The sequence below is a fragment of the Hyperolius riggenbachi genome, chromosome 10 (genome assembly GCF_040937935.1).
Source record: "Hyperolius riggenbachi isolate aHypRig1 chromosome 10, aHypRig1.pri, whole genome shotgun sequence".
Taxonomy (NCBI): domain Eukaryota; kingdom Metazoa; phylum Chordata; class Amphibia; order Anura; family Hyperoliidae; genus Hyperolius; species Hyperolius riggenbachi.
In genome coordinates, this window is record NC_090655.1 from 262,782,349 (window position 1) to 262,802,185 (window position 19,837).

The following is a 19,837-nucleotide window of genomic DNA, read 5'->3' on the forward strand; positions in this document are numbered from 1 at the left end:
GCCACATGGAGGGGAGGGATGGTTGGAGTTACATAGGAGGAGTAGTGATACAGAGTTACAGAGGGGGGGAGACAGCCACATGGAGGGGAAAGATGGTTGGAGTTACATAGGTGTAGTAGGTGGAGTAGTGATACAGAGGGGGGGGGGGGGAGACAGCCACATGGAGGGGAGGGATGGTTGGAGGAGTTGGGAGCAGCAGCGGCGGATGTAGCAGAAGGGTGGCAGTGCGAATGAAGCGGATGCAGGTAATATGAGTGGTGCGGCGCAGACACCAGCACATCCTGTACAGCTACACTTACTGTACCGCTTCTGCATCGGCTGTGTTTGCCTCATAGTGTGAACTGCCTTAAAGGGAACCTAAACTGAGAAGGATATTGATTTTTCCTCTTAAAATAATACCTGTTGCCTGCTGATCCTGTGTCTCTAATACTTTTAGCTACAGCCCCTCAACAAGCACGCAGACCAGGTGCTCTGACTGAAGTCAGACTAGATTAGCTGCATGCTTGTTTCAGGTGTCTAATTCAGCCTCTACATTGGTCAATGAGATCAGCAGGACTGACAAGCAACTGGGCGTACGAGAGAGAACGGCGCAGGAGACTTGGGTGCAGGATACAGCCGGTATATGGCTGATCCTGCTGTTGCACAAGTTCCCAGCCGTGGTAATTACTATTCCCCCTCCAGGCCGCCATGGATAGTGGGGGAATGAAATAATTCGGCTTCCAGCAATTGCTGGAAGCCGAATTATTGTGTTTTAATTGTAACTTCAGCTCCGTCTTCTGAAGTTACTTCCTGTGCACTGATATAGCTGTAATTCCTATTACGGCCTATGGTGGCGCTGGTATTGTTTAAAAGGAAACATCCATATCCCTCTCAGTTAAGGTTCCCTTTAAATATTGCTTCCATCGGACCAATCTAATTCTTTTTTTTCTTCTAGTTTTCTCTTAGGCTATATCTTCAAGTTATAAATAAAATGCCTGGTAAGCCACCAGCAAGCAGGAAAATGCAGGATTTTTGCACCTACTTTTTGGTACTTTTTCATATGCAGAGAACTGAAAAGTTATTTTAAACAGAAGATGAAAAATTATTTCCTAGGAGAAAATTATAGGAGAAAAAAGTGTATTGGATCAGGCCCATTGTCTCATCAAACTCTACCATTTACTACTTTCCCTTGTATGGCCAAAGGTGCATACACACATCAGACCATAGTCATTGGAAAAGGCAAGATATCAGACCAATTGTACCCCCTTCCATGTAGTATGAGAGCCATACTCTACACAGTCTACTCTATGGAGCTGAACTCCCCATCAGATAGAAATCTTTGCAAGATGCTGCACACAAAGATGCTGTAGACATTCAAAAGATCTGTTCCTGCAAAAGATCCATTCCTACAAATTGCATTCATAGTCTATGACAGCCGTGCCCAACCTACGGCCCGCGGGCCATTTGTGGCCCGCGAAGCCAGTTTCTGTGGCCCGCGCAGTGTCTGCCCACGGTGTCCTGCGGACAGGATCCTGCATACACCCAGGTACCGTACTGGACTCTGATACCATTGCTGCATTAATCTGCCCTGTGCATACACCCAGGTACCGTACTGTATTAAGAATAAATGTTACAATTTTGAGCCAAATATCCAGAAATTGGTTTCTGAAAAACAGCCGCAAACTTCTCATTAAGAAAATGTGCATCAAATGTTGAGTACAACAATTCTTATATTGTCGTTTTCTTTCCATTACCAACACCATGTTAACTGTTACTAGAAAAACGTTAAAAGTTTTACATCGAAATTTTGTATGCATGTGTTCCGGCCCTCGAGATTTTTCTTGATTTGAAGTTTGGCCCTCGGGCCAAAAAAGGTTGAGCACCACTGGTCTATGATATCTGCAGATCATCATACACACCTTGTTCAACAGACATTCATCTGCAGATCTGACAATCATCTGCAGATCTGAAGATCCATCCTGGTGGATCTGATCTGCAGATGAATGTCTGTTAAACAAGGTGTGTATGATGATGTGCAGATATCATAGACTATGAATGCATTTTGCAGGAATGGATCTTTTGCAGGAACAGATCTTTTGCAGATACTGATCTTTTGAATGTGTACAGCATCCTTGTTTTCAGCATCTTGCAAAGATTTCTATCTGATGGGGAGTTCAGCTCAATAGTATAGACTGTGTAGGTATGGCTCTCATACTACATGGAAGGGGGTAAAATTGGTCTGTGTTCTTTCATTTTCCAAAGACTATGGTCTAATGTGTGTATGCACCCTAATGCTTTAGAGGTAGGGAGGATCCATGAGATGCAAATAACTCTGAGATGGTGCAAATCGTATGCTAATTATATGCAAAATCATGCAGCTGCTGCATTTGGTCCATTTGTAATCTGCATAAAATTTGCATCAAGTTTGAATTCTGCACTGACCATCCCTAATGATAATTGTTCCTCCCCTCAGAATTCTCTAACAGTAAGTTTTGCTGTTTCTCTATTTGCAGCGAAGAGTCCCGGCATCAGGAACCTCTCAGAGACTCGTCTCTCTGTATCCACAGACTGTACAACGGATGATGATGTCACTGGACAAGAGTCTCCTGCACACATCCTGGCTACCCCAAATATTCCCCCAGACTCCCCTCACCTGTCTAACCCTGAGGGGCCTCATATCCAGCACAGCTCTCCCCCTGCTGGAGGGTCTCATTCCTTTTCCACATGTGGGAAATGTTTTGTTCAGAAATCAAATCCTGTCAGACATGAGAGCTCTCACAGTGCTGAGAAGCTCTATTCATGTGCTGAGTGTGGGAAATGTTTTGTACAGAAATCACAACTTGTCAGTCATGAGAGATCTCACACTGGTGAGAAGCCCTATTCATGTGCTGAGTGTGGGAAATGTTTTACAAACAAATTAAATCTTACCTGTCATGAGAGATCTCACACTGGTGAGAAGCTCTATTCATGTGCTGAGTGTGGGAAATGGTTTGTACAGAAATCACATCTTGTCATACATGAGAGATCTCACACTGGTGAGAAGCCCTATTCATGTGCTGAGTGTGGGAAATGTTTTACAAATAAATCAAATCTTTCCTGTCATGAGAGATCTCACACTGGTGAGAAGCTCTATTCATGTGCTGAGTGCGGGAAATGGTTTGTACAGAAATCAAATCTTGTCATACATGAGAGATCTCACACTGGTGAGAAGCCCTATTCATGTGCTGAGTGTGGGAAGTGTTTTAAAAGTAAATCAGAGCTTGTTATACATGCAAGGTACCACACTGGTGAAAAACCCTATTCATGTGCTGAGTGTGGGAAATGTTTTGCACAGAAATCAGAGTTTGTTTTACATGAGAGATATCATCACACTGGTGAGAAGCCATATTCATGTGCTGAGTGTGGGAAATGTTTTGTACAGAAATCACATTTTGTCAGGCATGAGAGATCTCACACTGGTGAGAAGCCATACTCATGTCTTGAGTGTGGAAAATGTTTTGTACAGAAGCCACATCTTATCTGCCATGAGAGATCTCACACTGGTGAGAAGCCCTTTTCCTGTACTGAGTGTGAGAAATGTTTCAGGTATAAATCACTGCTTGTCAAACATGAGAGATCTCACACTGGTGTGAAGCCATATTCATGTGCTGAGTGTGGAAAATGTTTTGTTTGTAAATCACACCTTGTCATACATGAGAGATATCACACTGGTGAGAAGCCCTATTCATGTACTGAGTGTGGGAAATGTTTTATACAGAAATCAGAGCTTGTTATACATGAGAGATCTCACACTGGTGAGAAGCCCTATTCATGTGCTGAGTGTGGGAAATGTTTTGCACGGAAATCAAACCTTAACAAACATAAAAAGAATTCACACCAGTGAGTGTTATATTCTACTTTAGCTTATGTCAAGAAAGAACATTGTATTGGATTCAGACTTTGGTAGCCAGGAAATCATCTTCATTTTATTCTCAGCCGCATAAATGAAGAGACATACATGGATGGTTCTGATGGAATGATCTGACAACTGTTCATTTCTGTGTACAGATTTATACAAGACACCCTGAACTGCACAATCTGATAATTTCAGCTGCCTGTCTCGAGGGACAAAGTTCACTTGGTACATCAAATATTTGCAAACACCAACAATAAATGTTTTATACTATAGCTAAAGTTAAAAGGGAACTCTGTATTATAAGTCTTGTCTGAAATTGGTTCTTCCTCAGAGCATTGTAAGACTATAACTGATTCTGACAGTGAGAAGCCCTGTTCATGTGCTGAGTGTGGGAAATGGGCGTAAATCACTGCTTGTAAGACATTTGTGGTGAGTGTGGGAAATGTCTTGGCCATAAATGTTCTTCTGATACACGTTGTCTATTTTTCTTTCTCTCTCTTTTTTTTTTTTTTTGCACAAGGAATTATATTTGCACTGAATCCCGAGGAGTTTTTCATGCTACTCAGTGCATTGGTTTGCAACACCATAAAGCACAACTGAAGTGAGAGGGATATGAAGGCTGACAGGTTTCCGTTTAAACAATACCAGTTGCCTGGCAGTACTTCTGATCTCTTTTCTCTTTGCAGTGGTGTCTGAATCACACACATGAAACAAGCATGCAGCTATTCCAGTCAGAAAGATCTGATTGGCATTCTTGTTCAGGGTCTATTAGTAAAAGTAGGGGGATGTGAGAGGACCAGCAGGACAGCCAGGCAATCTGCATTGTTTAAAAAGAAATCAATATGGAAGCCTCCATATCCCTCTGACTTGAGTTGTCCTTTAAAGTCCCTGAACTGAAGTGACACGATGAGACGTATATGGTTAAATAATTCCAACATTTGTATAATACTTTTCTCCTGCCAGACTCAAAGCATATGTTTTTCTTCTCCCACTGTTTGTAACCTTGACATACAGTCACTCAATAACCAAGTTTATGAGCTCTGGGGTCCTTGGCATCAATAAGTTGCATTTTCCCATTGACATTAAACAAATCTGATTGGCTGTTTGTGGCCCGCCCGCCCCCTTTTAAAAATTTAAACCACAGTCTACCAGTGACTGTATCAGATTTTAGGCCTCTGCCTTTAACAGCATAAGAATGGTAGCAATGTAAATATTCCAACTGAAAATCAATAGGTGAATTTTGATTGGCTGTTGTAAGCTCCACCCACTTTCCTGAATATTAATTCCAGTCCCCTGTGACCAACTGTGTCAAGTTTGAGAACCCTGCCATTAACAGTGTAAGAATGGCTGCAGTATACATTTTCCCATGTAAAAAATTTAGTTGTTGGCTCTGCCCACTTTTTCAAACCTTGACACACACAGTCCCTGTATAACCAAGTTTATGAGCGTTGTTGTCCTTGGCATCAACAATTTACATTTTCCCACTGAAATGAAACAAATCTTATTGGCTGTTTGTGGCTCCACCCCCTTTTCAAAATGTGAACCCCAGTCACCCAATGGCCTACTGTACCAGGTTTGAGGCCTCTGCCATTAAGAGTGTAAGAATAGCAGCAATTTAAATATCCCCCATGAAAATCAATAAGGGAATTTTGATTGCCTGTTGTAGGCTCCGCTCACTTTTCTGAATATTAATTCCAGTCACCCAGTGGCCAGCTGTGTCAAGTTTGAGAACTCTGCCATTAACAGTGTAAGAATGCCTGCAGTTTATATTTTTCCATGTAAAAAATGTAGTTGTTGGCTCAGCCCACTTTTTCTAACCTTGACATACAGTCACTCAATGACCAAGTTTATGAGCTTTGGGGTCCTTGGCATCAATACTTTACATTTTTACCATTGAAATTAAACAAATCTAAGTGTTTGTGGCCCCACCCCCTTTTCAGATTTTGAACCCCAGTCACCCAATGACTGACTGTACCAGATTTGAGGCCTCTGTCATTAACAGTGTAAGAATGGCAAATATTCCCCTTGAAAATCAATAGGTTAATTTTGATTGGCTGTTGTAAGCTCCACCCACTTTGCTGAATATTAATCCCAGTCACTCAGTGACCAACTGTGTGAGGTTTGAGAACCCTGCCATTAACAGTGTAAAAATGGCTGCAGTTTATATTTTCCCATGTAAAAAGTTTAGTTATTGGCTCTGCCTACTTTTTCTGACCTTGACATGCAGTCACTCAATGACCAACTTTATGAGCTTTGGGGTCCTTGGTATCAATAATTTGTATATTTCCATAGAAATTAAACAAATCTGATTGGCTGTTTGTGGCTCTGCCCCCTTTCCAGAATTTAAACCCTTGTCACCCAATGACCAACTGTACCAGGTTTGAGGCTTCTGCCATTAAGAGTATAGGAATGGCAGCAATGTAAATATTCCCCTTGAAAATCAATAGATGTTTTTTAATTGGCTGTTGTAGGTTCCACCCACTTTCTTGAATATTAATCCCATTCACCAAGTGACTAACTGGGCAAGGTTTGAGAACCCTGCCATTAACAGTGTAAGAATGGCTGCAGTTTATATTTTCTCTGTGAAATTTGTTTTTGGCTCCACCCATTTTTTGAAAAATTTGAAGCCTCTGCCATTAACAGTGTAAGAATGGCAGCAGTTTAAATATTCCCCTTAAAAATCAATAGGTGAATTTTGATTGGCTGTTGTATGCTTCACCCACTTTCCTGAATATTAATACCATTCACCCAGTGACCAATTGTGCAAAGTTTGAGACCCCTGCGATTAATAGTCTAAGAATGGCAGTAGTTAACATTTCCCCATTTAAAATGAATGGCTGAAATTTGATTGGCTCTTTTATGCTCCGCCCACTTTTCTTGAATTTGTAACTTCGGTCACCAAGTGACCAACTGTGCCAAGTGTGGGGACTCTAGCTTGATTACTGTGAGAATGGCAGCCTTTTACATTTTTCCCATTGACTTGAATGGGTGAAATTTGATTTGCTGTTTTTAGCTCCGCCCAGGTGTGCAGGGGGGACGTGAGACCCCCAGAACATATCATCCCAAGTAGTGAGTGATCTGTATACCAAGTTTCGTTCAAATCAGTCAAGGCATTTTCAAGTGATAGCGACACACACACACACACACACACACGCACACGCACACGCGCACACGCACACGCACACACGCACACGCGCACACGCACGCACGCACACACACGCACGCACACACACGCACACACACACACGCACACACACACACACGCACGCACGCACACGCACGCACACGCACGCACACACACACGCGCACACACACACACGCACACGCACGCACGACACACATGCACACGCACACACACACACACACACACACACGCACACACACACACGCACACACACACGCACACACGCACACACACACGCACACGCGCACACACACGCACACGCACGCACGACACACATGCACACGCACACACGCACACACACACACACGCACACACAAACACACACACACTTAGCTGTTTCCCTCCCAAAAATTACCCAAATACTTTTTAATAAAAAAAAAATTAAAAAAATTACAATAAAAAAAAAAAAAAATTAGTTACCTAAGGGTCTGAACTTTTTAAATATGCATGTCACGAGAGTATATTATTATATTTTTTTAAATTATAAGTTTGTAAATAGTGATGGACGCAAATTGAAAAAATGCACCTTTATTTTTAAATAAAATATCTGCGCCATAAATTGTGCTAGGGACATCATTTAAATGGTGTAATAACCGGGACAAATGGGCAAATAAAATACATGAGTTTCAATTACGGTAGCATATATTAATTTCAAACTATAATGGCCAAAAACTGAGAAATTATGATTTTTTTTTTCATTTCTTTCTTAATCTTCCTGTTAAAATGGATTTAGAACATAATTCTTAGCAAAATGTACCACCCAAAGAAAGCCTAATTAGTGGCGGAAAAAACGAGATATAGATCAATTCATTGTGATAAGGAGTGATAAAGTTAATGGCGAATGAAAGGGAGGTGAACGTTGCTTGGATGCATAAGGTTTTCGACACTGTGGGGCTGAACCGGTTAATGTTTTATCCCATGAGCAAAATTTCAAACTCTGTCTGGACTGGTATAGAGCTCCAGTCGTGCTGCATAAGATCTCCCCCAAAATATCGGACACATGTTGGAGATGTCTCATGGCTCCAGCAGATCTTCTCCATTTATGGGAGACTTGACCAATCCCAAAGGCTTTTGGGAGCAGGTGAGGACATTAACAGAACGGATTACAAGTGAAAAACTGAGCCTGACTCTTGAAACCTTCTTAAAGGAATACTGTAGGGGGGGTCAGGGGAAAATGAGTTGAACTTACCTGGGACTTCTAATGGTCCCCCACAGACATCCTGTGCCCGCGCAGCCACTCACCGATGCTCAGGCCCCGCCTCTGGTTCATTTCTGGAATTTCCAACTTTAAAGTCTGAAAACCACTGCGCCTGCACAGCCGCACCCTCCCTCCCTCCCTCTAACATCACCAGGAGTATATTGTGCAAGCCCAGTATGGTCTGTGCATGTGCAGTACGCTCCTGGTGACATCAGCGGAAGTGAGGACACGGCAACGCAGGCACAGTGGTTTTCAGACTTTAAAGTCTGAAATTCCAGAAGTGAATCAGAGGCGGGGCCGGAGCATCGGTAAGTGGCTGCGTGGGCACAGGATGTCTGTGGGGGACCATTAGAAGTCCCAGGTAAGTTTAACTCATTTTCCCCTGACCCCCCTACAGCATTCCTTTAAAGACAATCACTATTGTGATAATAGGCTTTTCTTCTGTCCCCTGATTATAACTTGTTACTAATCACAAGTTGTAATTTGATCTCTCTCCTGTGTCTCCTGACTGCCATGGCAGATAAACTCATTTGAAAGCACAGGATGTTAATATGCCTGTTTCCATGAAAGCAGGAAGTAGACATGCGGCAGATTTATTGCAGGATTTGTATCAGCTGTAACAAAGAAATGTTTTTCTTTAAAGGTTATTATGCTGTTGCTTATCTTTTATTGCAGAGAGGAAGTTCTGAGTTCAGGTCCTCTTTAACTTGGGTATTCATTTGTTTGTTGATTTGTCCTACATAAAGTATATATCTGCCCTGGCCACAGCATGAACCGCTAGCTGTGCCATGCAGGGCTATAGGGATTTGGCTGTGGGCTGCAGAAATCTGCAGCATGCTGTCCAGGTTCACACCTCAGTGGGATCTGGGGGAAAAGCCCATGTTAGGGACAAGCAGCATTTCCCCGCCCCTCTCGTCTGCACTAGTGGAAACAGGCCCTCCCACAAATATGCAAATGCCTGGTCTGTGTATCTGAAAGTCAGTCTCTGTGTTCCTAAACTTATCCAAGCTACCCGCACTCCTCTCTTTACAGATGTAATTCACATTGGGAATCACATTAAGAACTGTTGCTGAAATGGTTCATCACTCCAAAGTGGCCGGCGTCATTTTTTAAAGGCGTATCTTCCTTGACCATATATTTTTAATATTTTGTTCAACCAGAGAAATCTAATAAATTTTTCTACTTGATAATCAAAAAAACAAATCGAACCAATATACCATACACTGGTCAATTTCTCTGAAAATATCAAACAAATGATCAAATAGAAATTTCAGTTTTTATAGTTTTCTAATTTTCCAACATGTTTGATAAAATTTAAGAAAAATATATAGAGAAAAATTGTTTGTTTTTTCTTGATCAACAAAGGCATCCTTTTCAATTTCCTCATTATTCGATCGTTTTTTCCAAATAAATGGGAAAATCGAAACAATTTGAGTGTACGGTGTATGGGCACTAGGGATGATCAATGCAAATACTTCTGAGATTAGGCCTTTTTTTTTGCACATATATGCAGTTTGAAAATGGACCAATTAATTTAAACCCAGGTTTAAATAGATTGGTCTATTTTCAAACTGCATATATTTGCATAAAAAATTGCCTAATCTCAGAAGTATTTGCATCATTGATCAACCCTAATGAGCACCTTCATGTTGAAGATGTAATAAAGATACAGGTTCCCTTCTACACAGGGCTGTGGAGTCTTCTGATGATTTCGGTACCAACTCCACAGCCCTGGTTAGTATTAGACTAAGGAGTTGGAGTCAGTTTTGGGTACCTGGAGTCGGAGTCGGTGGTTTCATAAACTGAGGAGTCGGAGTCAGATTATTTTTGTACCCACACCACAGCTCTGCTTCTACACATGCTATGGGAGTGCCCAATAGTGATTAGACTCTGAGTAGACTCTGGGTTGAAATAGAAAAACTTTTACAATCTCTCCTCACCCCTCATTTTACTTTATCCCCAGCATTAGCCCTTGTAGGATATGATTTCGATAAACAAGATTGTACTCCCCAACCACGTTTGTGTCATATACACAGGCTCCATGCCTCTAGTTCTTCTTTTTCCTTTATTTGTATTATACCTCCTAGTTAATCAATTAACTTGATGTATGGACTTGATTGCTATCAAGTCAGTCTGAAGTCTGTATCCATTATAACAAAGGCCCATATGCAATTAACTTTCCTGAGTTTTCTCCTAGGAGATAATTTTTTAACTTCTATTAAAATATAACTTTTCAGCACTTTGGAGCCGAAAAAGTACCAAATCGTAGTTGAAAAAGTACCTCAAAAATCATTTTCAGTATTTTCTTGCTTTTTAGAGGTTTAAAGGCAATTTGACAAGGTGTAAAAATATCACCTAGGACAGTGATCTGCAAACTTGGCTCTCCAGGTGTTAAGGAACTACAAGTCCCACAATGCATTGCAGGAGTCTGATTCATAAGGGTTAATGCATTGTGGGACTTGTAGTTCCTTAACAGCTGGAGAGCCAAGTTTGCAGATCACTGACCGAGAAGGTTTCCTTCTAGGTCAGAAGAACAAGTGAATTGCATATGGGCCATGGTGTACTCTGACATACTACAGTATATACCATATTTTCTCTATATGTATAACTCTATTTTTCCTCAGAGAGATAAGTGTTTGTTTGTTTTCTTATCTCCAGCCAAGGGTATGGGTTTACTTGTTGTACCTATTGATGCTACGAGCTGTTGTTAAAGAGAATCTGTATTGTTAAAATCGCACAAAAGTAAACATACCAGTGTGTTAGGGGACATCTCCTATTCCCCTCTGTCACAATTTCGCCGATCCCCGCCGCATTAAAAGTAGTCAAAAACAGTTTTAAAAAGTTTGTTTATAAACAAACAAAATGGCCACCAAAACAGGAAGTAGGTTGATGTACAGTATGTCCACACATAGAAAATACATCCATACACAAGCAGGCTGTATACAGCTTTCCTTTTGTATCTCAAGAGATCACTTGTGTGTTTACCTTCTGTCCCCTTTAGCTCTCATCCACACTGAATACTAGTGACAGGCTGTGAGTCTGATCCTTTTCTTCCTGTTTGTAATTCCTTAGTATGTGACAGACCAGCTACTTTCACAGCCTAACAGAGGAGGATTTTTATCCAGCTCTCTTCTATCACTGATAAGATAGCAGACACGCTGCTGGCTTATGTAAATAACACATACACTGAAGTGTGCATAGAGGGGGAAGTGCATAACAGACCAGCAGAAGAGTTGGCAGCCTTCCAAACACAGGCCGACAAGTCTGACAGGGGAAAAATACATTGATTTATTACAGAGACAGTGATAGTACAAAGTGCTGCTGTAAGCCAGAGCACATTAGAAAAGGTTTAGAAACTTGTAGGATGGTAGAAAAAACGTTGTAATTTTTGTTACGGAGTCTCTTTAATGCACCCCTAGCTTTCCTCATTTCTATTTTTGTATTGTACCATTGCTTTTCCTATTGTATTGTACCATGTGTTTTTATGAAAGTCAATAAAAAAAATTGAAATAAAAAAAAAACTCCTAACCTGGGAGAGACATCAATTGTAAAGATCCAGCCGGGACGGAGGCGCTCATACCTGGCTGGATCTTTACAAGCTGCATATACTGCCTGATGAAGCGGGATGTTACCCGTGAAATGCATTACTATTACTTTGGAGTCTTTCCCTGAAAAATATCTTTATTCAAATGAACTGATCGTGCATCTACTTGTGGCAGGTAAGTCCACCACTACCTCCCCTTTTTTTTAAAACAGTTTTTAACTGTATTATCCTTATCTGGCACCTCCGTTTTGACAATTGTTTAACTTAGCAAACTAACTTAGCATATCACTTAGCATATAATTTACAAGTTTATTCCACTGACCAAGAAAGGGGGGGATTTCCCCATCATTTCTAGGTGATAGACTGGTGTGCCAAGAGTAGTGATTCTGGCAAGAGTATAATCTCAGATTTAGTAAATTGCTGTTCCTCAAAGATCCCCCCTACGCACGCACGCACGCACACACACTTTCTGCTATATACCTTTCAGGAATGTAGTTACTGAGTTTCAAAAATCAGCCACTAATAGACATGTCCAGAAAAGGTGCCAGAAATCGGGCTTCAATTGAGAACATTTAAGGGCAACCAGAGTTAGCAGTACGTTTAATTCTAGCCATGTGCATTGGGTTTAAATATGCCTGTTGTAATATAGAACATTAGATAATCTTACCAGCAACAGAGATGGAGGAAGCAAAATGTGAGTCTAAAGCATCTTCCTGGATGATCTCAAGCGCTTCCCCGGCCTCTTGGTCTTCAGCAAATCAGTTTTGGGGGGGAGCATTTAGTTATGATGAGTAGAATGCAAGGACCAGACCACCCATCCTGAGTTCTCAGAATACCAATAACTGGATGTTGAGATAATGTGATTGGTTGATTATGGGATTCCACCACAGAAAACAATGGCAAAATTGCAACTATTCGTAAAAGACGGTGTTAGGCAGCTGATAACTTTGAGAGTTTCAAATGGCGTAACTTGACCATCATCAACCATGTGGGGAAATCATGTATTGCAGCAATTGTCACTCCTTTGCTGAATGAAAATTGGCCAAGGGATAGGAGTAAGTGCACCATAACGAAGAGCAGTCTAGTATACCAGTTATATTGTATATAGACTTACTGTACATTCAGACCATCAATGCCAGTTGATGCAATTGGGTACTCCTAACCAATAGCTGGGTAGCAGGGCTTTCCAAGTATGCCATTAAATCATTCAGAAAGCGACATAGGTATAGAATCGTTAGTCCAGGAAGCCAGATACCGAAGCTGTCCGGCCAAGTGGTAGAGGTAGAAACCAGGTAATGCCAGACCAGCCTGGCATCTAGGAGCCTGAAGAGACGATAACTTCACTCTAGTTCTGCAACTAATAAATGAGTGAATTTAAAGGTATCCAAGCAGCTCCTGGCTTCAAATAGCTGCAAGGGCTGCCATTGTTCAGAAGCTCAACCCCTGCTGTTTTACAATTAGCATTGTCCAGGCTAGGTCTGACATTCTTCAACTGTAACTGATGTTTTCTGTTTGAAGTACAATGGGGGTTTGTTTGTGGTCAATAAAGTCTAATGAGGTGATTTCTTATCTGTGTTCCAAGATCTAAAAGTGTGTGGAAATCCGCTCACAAACCTCCGTCCACCGACAGTGCAGGAAACTGGGTTGCTTGGACCCAAAGTACAGATCTGTAGGAAGTGAGTTCCGCACGATGTAGGTAGAGTCGAAATACCTTTATTGAATCAAACACATGACAGGCTAAAATCCATCACCACACGCTGACATGTTTCGGGCGTTACACGCCCTTAATCATAGCATAGGTGCATGTGAACAGAGGTGACCTATATAAAGGATAGGACCACACCCGGTACCACATGATCAGGCCCCACCCACAAAGAGGTGTATACATAAAAATTGAGGAACATCCTCAACAGTGTAATCAATACATAAAAACATATAACACAAGGATAAAATGTAAGTACACATGATTGGACACATTACAGTTTCACGCAGCAATGAAAGTACAAAAAATAAAATATATATGAATCTGACAAGCAGTTACATACATAGATATGCACACCAGGGACAGTACACCCAAATTACGTAACTGTATTGAGGTCCCATCTGGCGTTAAGGCCTCTTGGCGAACGCGTCCCTAGTTGGAAAATCCAATAGGCCTCCCGAGTGAGGAGACGCTTGTAAACGTCTCCCCCCCTGGGGGGCCTCTGGACACGCTCAATACCTTGAAATGAAAATGAAGCCATGTCACCAGAATGGACATCTCTAAAATGCTTTGCCACATTGGATACCTCCGCAGTCAACCATCCTGCTCCCCTATAATGCTCCCCTACACGCTGTCTGAGATGACGTGTAGTACAACCCACATATTGAACATGACATGAGGAGCATGAAATCAAATAGACCACGAACTTTGTGTGGCAATTAATGTACTGTTTCATAGGGAAAATGTTTCCATTCGAGTACGAAATGACAGACCGGGCAGGTTGATGTACAACACAATAATTACAAGTAGAAAAATTACATTTATATGAGCCACAAGTGGTTAACCAGCATGGACGTGAGGAACTGCTGGAAAACAAACTGGGAGATAAAATACTCCCTAGTGTGGGGGCCTTTCTACTAGCGAATTTGACACCCTGTTTAAGGATCACATTAAGGGTGTCATCAGCCTGCAACACAGGTAAACATTTTCTTATAATCTGTGTAATCTGTGTATATTCCTGGCTATAAGCAGTCACAAACACTGTGTCTCTTTTCGTCTGTGATACCATCCTTCGAGAACCAGATGCCAAAAGGTCTTCTCTTGTTCTCAGAAGGGCCTGCTTCCTTCCCCTTTCTATCATCCATTTTGGATATCCACGCTCCGCAAGACGAGCACCCACAGCGCTCAACTCCACCTCAAGGGCCGCGGCGTCAGAACAATTCCGGCGCGCCCGAATAGCCTCCCCCACCGGGACCGCACGGATAGTGTGGGACGGGTGACAACTATTGGCCCTCAGGGTGGAGTTGCCGCCGCAGGGCTTGCGGTACGTGCTGGAGACAACAGAGGCCGAGGAAGGATCTCCCCTAAGAGTAAGGTCAAGATAATTGACCTCTAGGGGTGACCACTGAAAAGTGAACACAAGGTTCAAGTTGTTAACATTAAGAAAATCAACGAACTGCTGAGCTTCGCTACACGTGCCGTCCCAGACGACCAATAGGTCGTCAATATATCTGCCATACCACACAACATGGCTCGAAAAAATGTTAGAGTCACTAAACATGTGGAGCTCCTCCCACCAGCCCATATATAGGTTAGCTAGTGAGGGAGAAAATTTCGCTCCCATCGAAGCTCCACACAATTGTAAATAAAAATCAGAATCAAAAAGAAAATAGTTGTGGGTAAGCAGATAATGGACAGCACATGCGACGAAGAATTGGAGATCCGAAGAAAAGGCAGAATATCTGGCCATATGGTATTCTAAGGCTTCCAGAGCGAGAACATGGGGAATACATAAGTATAGAGATTTCACATCAATGGCAATCCAACTATATTTTTCTTGCCATTGAAAATGCTGTAAACTACTAAGGACATGTTTAGTGTCACGTATATAGCCCGGAAGTCGTCGTACTAGAGGCTGCAAGTGTTCATCCACCCAATTTCCCAGGCGTTCCCCCAGGGAGCCAATTCCAGCCACAATTGGCCTGCCCTCCGGGGGGAAGCCCTGCTTGTGGATCTTGGGTAGATGATGAAACACTGGCAAAACAGGAAAGGAAACGGCCAGATATTCTGCCAACCGTTTGGAAAGCACTCCTAGACTTTCGCCCAAAGACAAAAGTGCCTGAAGTTGTCTGCCAAAATCTATAGTGGGGTCATTTTTCAAAAGAGAATAGGTAGATGTATCCTGAAGCTGCCTTAGTGCCTCAACACGATAAACTTCCGCATCCAACACAACCACTGCCCCACCTTTGTCAGCATTCCTGATAACAATCCGTGTATTGTCTTTAAGGGAGGAAATGGCCTGTTTCTCTGCAGAAGAAAGATTACCATGAATATCAGGAATACTGACAGAGGCAAGCTCAAGTAATTCTCTTTCTATGACCTCCTGAAAGGTATCGACAGGGGGGCTACGGGCAGCTGAGGGGTAAAATGCTGGATTGCGGATAGGCACAGGCCTGACCTCATTTTCCGAAACCAAAGGCACCGTCTCTGTAAGCAATTGCTCTAAGGACAAAAGAGACTTAGTGTCTCTGAAATTCCCTATGTCAGGAAAGGCTAAGTCCCCATTACCTGCTATATCGTCAGCAGCACCATCCGCTATCCGTTCATCCATAAAATGCTTTCTCAAAAGGATGGACCTAACAAATCTATTTACGTCCAAAAGTGTGGCAAACACATCAAAATGTGACGTGGGGGCAAAAGAAAGTCCCCGTGAAAGTAATGAAATCTCAGAGGAGCTCAAAATAGAGGCAGAAAGATTAACAACAGTATGATTGTCAAATGCTGTCAGAGCTGGGCTCTGTCTCTTATGCTTTATACCCCCTCTTCTCGTGCGTTTCGACCTTTTTTCTTCCTGTATCTGTTGAACCTCTTGTGGTGGATGGGCAAAGGGAAAGAGGACTGCTGGTTTCTTCCCCTCTTTGTGGGTGGGGCCTGATCATGTGGTACCGGGTGTGGTCCTATCCTTTATATAGGTCACCTCTGTTCACATGCACCTATGCTATGATTAAGGGCGTGTAACGCCCGAAACATGTCAGCGTGTGGTGATGGATTTTAGCCTGTCATGTGTTTGATTCAATAAAGGTATTTCGACTCTACCTACATCGTGCGGAACTCACTTCCTACAGATCTGTTCCAAGATCTCCTGCTCATCGACCGCAGGTCCTTTACGGACTGACAAAGTGGCTATTTTAACACTAAAGGCCCATACACACGTCGGATTTTAGCGAACGACCCGTCGTTTGAACGTTCCGTCGTTCGGACGTTTCCGCGTCAAATCCGACGTGTGTACAGACTATCGTTCGGGTGATCAGACTGGTTACCAGCGATCCGCCCGGCGGATCATTGGTAACCAGTCTTATCACCCGAACGATAGTCTGTACACACGTCGGATTTGACGCGGAAACGTCCGAACGACGGAACGTTCAAACGACGGGTCGTTCGCTAAAATCCAACGTGTGTATGGGCCTTTAGATGTAAAAAAATGAGACAAAATGAAAGTTTTTTTTTAATAATAAACCACGTTTTTAGAATGCATTTTTAATTTGCTATAGAGCTGCCCTGGGAGTTAAAAATGATGCTCGGTTCACTTTAACTCTTGAAAGAACTTCTGGAGATTGGGACCATGAATTGCTCAACAGTCTACAATATTATAGGAAGAATAATTACTTTGATCATATGAATGCTTCCCACCACATTAACAGGTCATTAAGAGACCAAGTAGCAAGTTTCTGTCTGACAATCGGAGGCAGAGGATTTAGACTTTAGTCTGGGTTGTATTAATTCCTAGGTATTTAAATTGACTCATAATTTGCTATGTATCTCTACATGAGGGTTCCCTAATGATTGGGGAATCTACAGGTAGAGGAACTGATTTTTTTTTTGCCAATTAAGGGCTGATTCACACGGAGGCTTGGTGGCGTTTACATGGGAGTGTTTAGCATCACCCAGTTACCGGCGATTACCACCGATTGTGCAAACGCAGCATTCCGATCCCAATTTAACTCGTCATTTCGGCCAGCACTAGAAGCCACATGAGACATCCAGGGTCGGCTAGCCGCCGCGGCTTCATGTCCCCTTGCTGCCGCCCCAATGCCGCTTGATTATTCGGTTTTTTCAATAAAAATCCGATCGGACATGTTGGAGAAATCTGTATATTTGATCTAAGGGTATAATTGAAGAAAATGATCTAATCAAAAAAAAATTAAAAAATTGTACCATGTGTGGGCACCATTAGGGAGTCTTGCCTTGGCTCCTTACTGAATAGGTACTGACCCTAGCGAGGATTTGAACCCTGGTCTCCCATGTCAAAGGCGGTGCCCTTAAAGGACACCTGAGGCGAAAATAAAATGAAATAAACGATTGTAATTACCTTCCTTCTCCTAAAAATGACTTTTTAAGATATTCCAGTTTAACTCTTTCAGGCAGAGAAAGAAAAAAAAGAACACAGCATAGTTATTTGTGTGCTTGGCACTGTACATACCCATGTCTATCTCATCATGTCACATGTCTGGCGTCCGTGCTTGTGACCATATTTTAAAGGCACTTGTATTGACCTGAAGAAGCGGGCTGAGACCCATGAATCGTGTTGTCCTTTTAATTGTGCTGAATAAATAATTTCATCTTTTTACATTAATCCTGTGGTTTGGGTTCTTCCATCTGGAGAGGTAAAGACACCCTCCCTCCACGTTTTGTTTTTTTTCCGTTTCATTACATTACCTATTTTTGGGTGCCTCCACCCCCAGTATCATCATGTCACATGTCACCTCGGGTATCCTTTAACCAGTACACTATCCAGCCACAATGGCATTTTTGGCAGCATGAAGTTCTTGGGAGGAGACAGGACTCACCTGTCAGGAGGAAGAGAGGTGGTTTTCCCAGCTGCAAGGCTTGCTGTTGTCTCCGGAGTCTCATGAGCCCAATAGGGCACGCTGTGGTAGGCCGGTACCATCTTGTCCAGTAAGGGCATACTTGAGAGTTGTGGAAGTGCCAGCACATTTCTGCTCATTCCCGCTTCAGGTGTATGTATATACGCGTTGCTGGTGAGTTGGGTGCAGAGTAAGACGAATGATGGCTCTCCCTGCTGCCGCAAAACTTCCAGTGGCATTATATACTATTCCGTCGTCCAAATTGTTGCAATTCGGAGAGAAGTAATTCAGGGTCTGGCAACCGGTGCAGTGCAGCGTATGGAGCGTGAGCTGTGTGGCTACCGGAACACCGGCAAGAGAGGTACGGCCACAATCAACGAAGTGAAGGTGCCTGGAGCTCAGCGCCGCATGTCTTACTGCTCTGCCATCTTGACTCCGCCCCAATATTATTATTTATATAGACTTTCAACCCTCTTTAACCAAATGCGGACCGACGCAGTACTCATCTACATCCAGCAGGTGGTGCTGCCGCTTTGACTGGACGTAGATTCAACATCCTCGCAAACGAAGCGTCCCACCGCGATCGTGCGTACCCGAGATGGGAAATTAAACTGTCACTTGACAGCTGACATCTCCCCTCAGTCATCAGGAGCCATCACGATTAGCTCCTGATCACATGATCACTACGGTCGCCGGCCGATAGTAGTGATCACTATTGTGCAGTGACGTTCCCCCGACGATCGTCACATGCCTACACTCTGGCCGGCATCCTCACTCGCTCTGACTATAAAGACGTGTCCCGGCTTGATGACGTCATCAAGCTGCGACCCAGAACTTAGAGTCAGTGTGAGCAAGGATGCCGGCCAGAGCGGAGGTGGCTAGAGCTCTGCTCATCGCAGGACCCAGGGAGGTAAGCAAAGACTGCTGGCTATGCGGGGGACACCTGGCTAAACTGGGGACACAAGTGCCTGACTAACTATACTAGGCATCCAGCGGCCTGACCCCCCAAGGTATAATGCCCTGGTCCTTAAGGGGGGTTAGGCTGCCGGTCCACAAAAGGTTAAAGTAGCAACTTCCTTTGGCTATATTTCTTGCCCTATTAAAATAGTATTTCTGACATTAAATTATTCGGAGTAACAGGATATACTAAGCACTATGTATTGTAACAAGATTAGACAAGTGCAGAAATGTGGGCTCCCCAACAGAGATATGGTATCAGTACTAAGCTGAGCCTCCTTTTGTAAATATAACAGCCCCTAGAGGTCTCCTAAGCCTTTTATGAGACTCTGGATTCTGGATGGAGGTTTTTCTCACCATTCTTCCATACAAAATCTCTCCAGCTCAGTTACATGTGATGGCTGCTGAGCATGGACAGCCTGCTTCATATCATCCCATAGATTTCCCATGATGCCCGGGGACCGTGACGTCACCCATTCCAGAACTTTGTGCTTCTCCCTCTGCATGAATGCC

The 19,837-nt window shown here is 42.9% G+C and overlaps 1 pseudogene; it reads left to right on the forward strand.

Moving 5' to 3' along the window:
• The window catches only part of LOC137537150 (zinc finger protein 208-like), a 486,444-nt pseudogene that overhangs the window by 98,210 nt on the left and 368,397 nt on the right, over positions 1-19,837 (forward strand).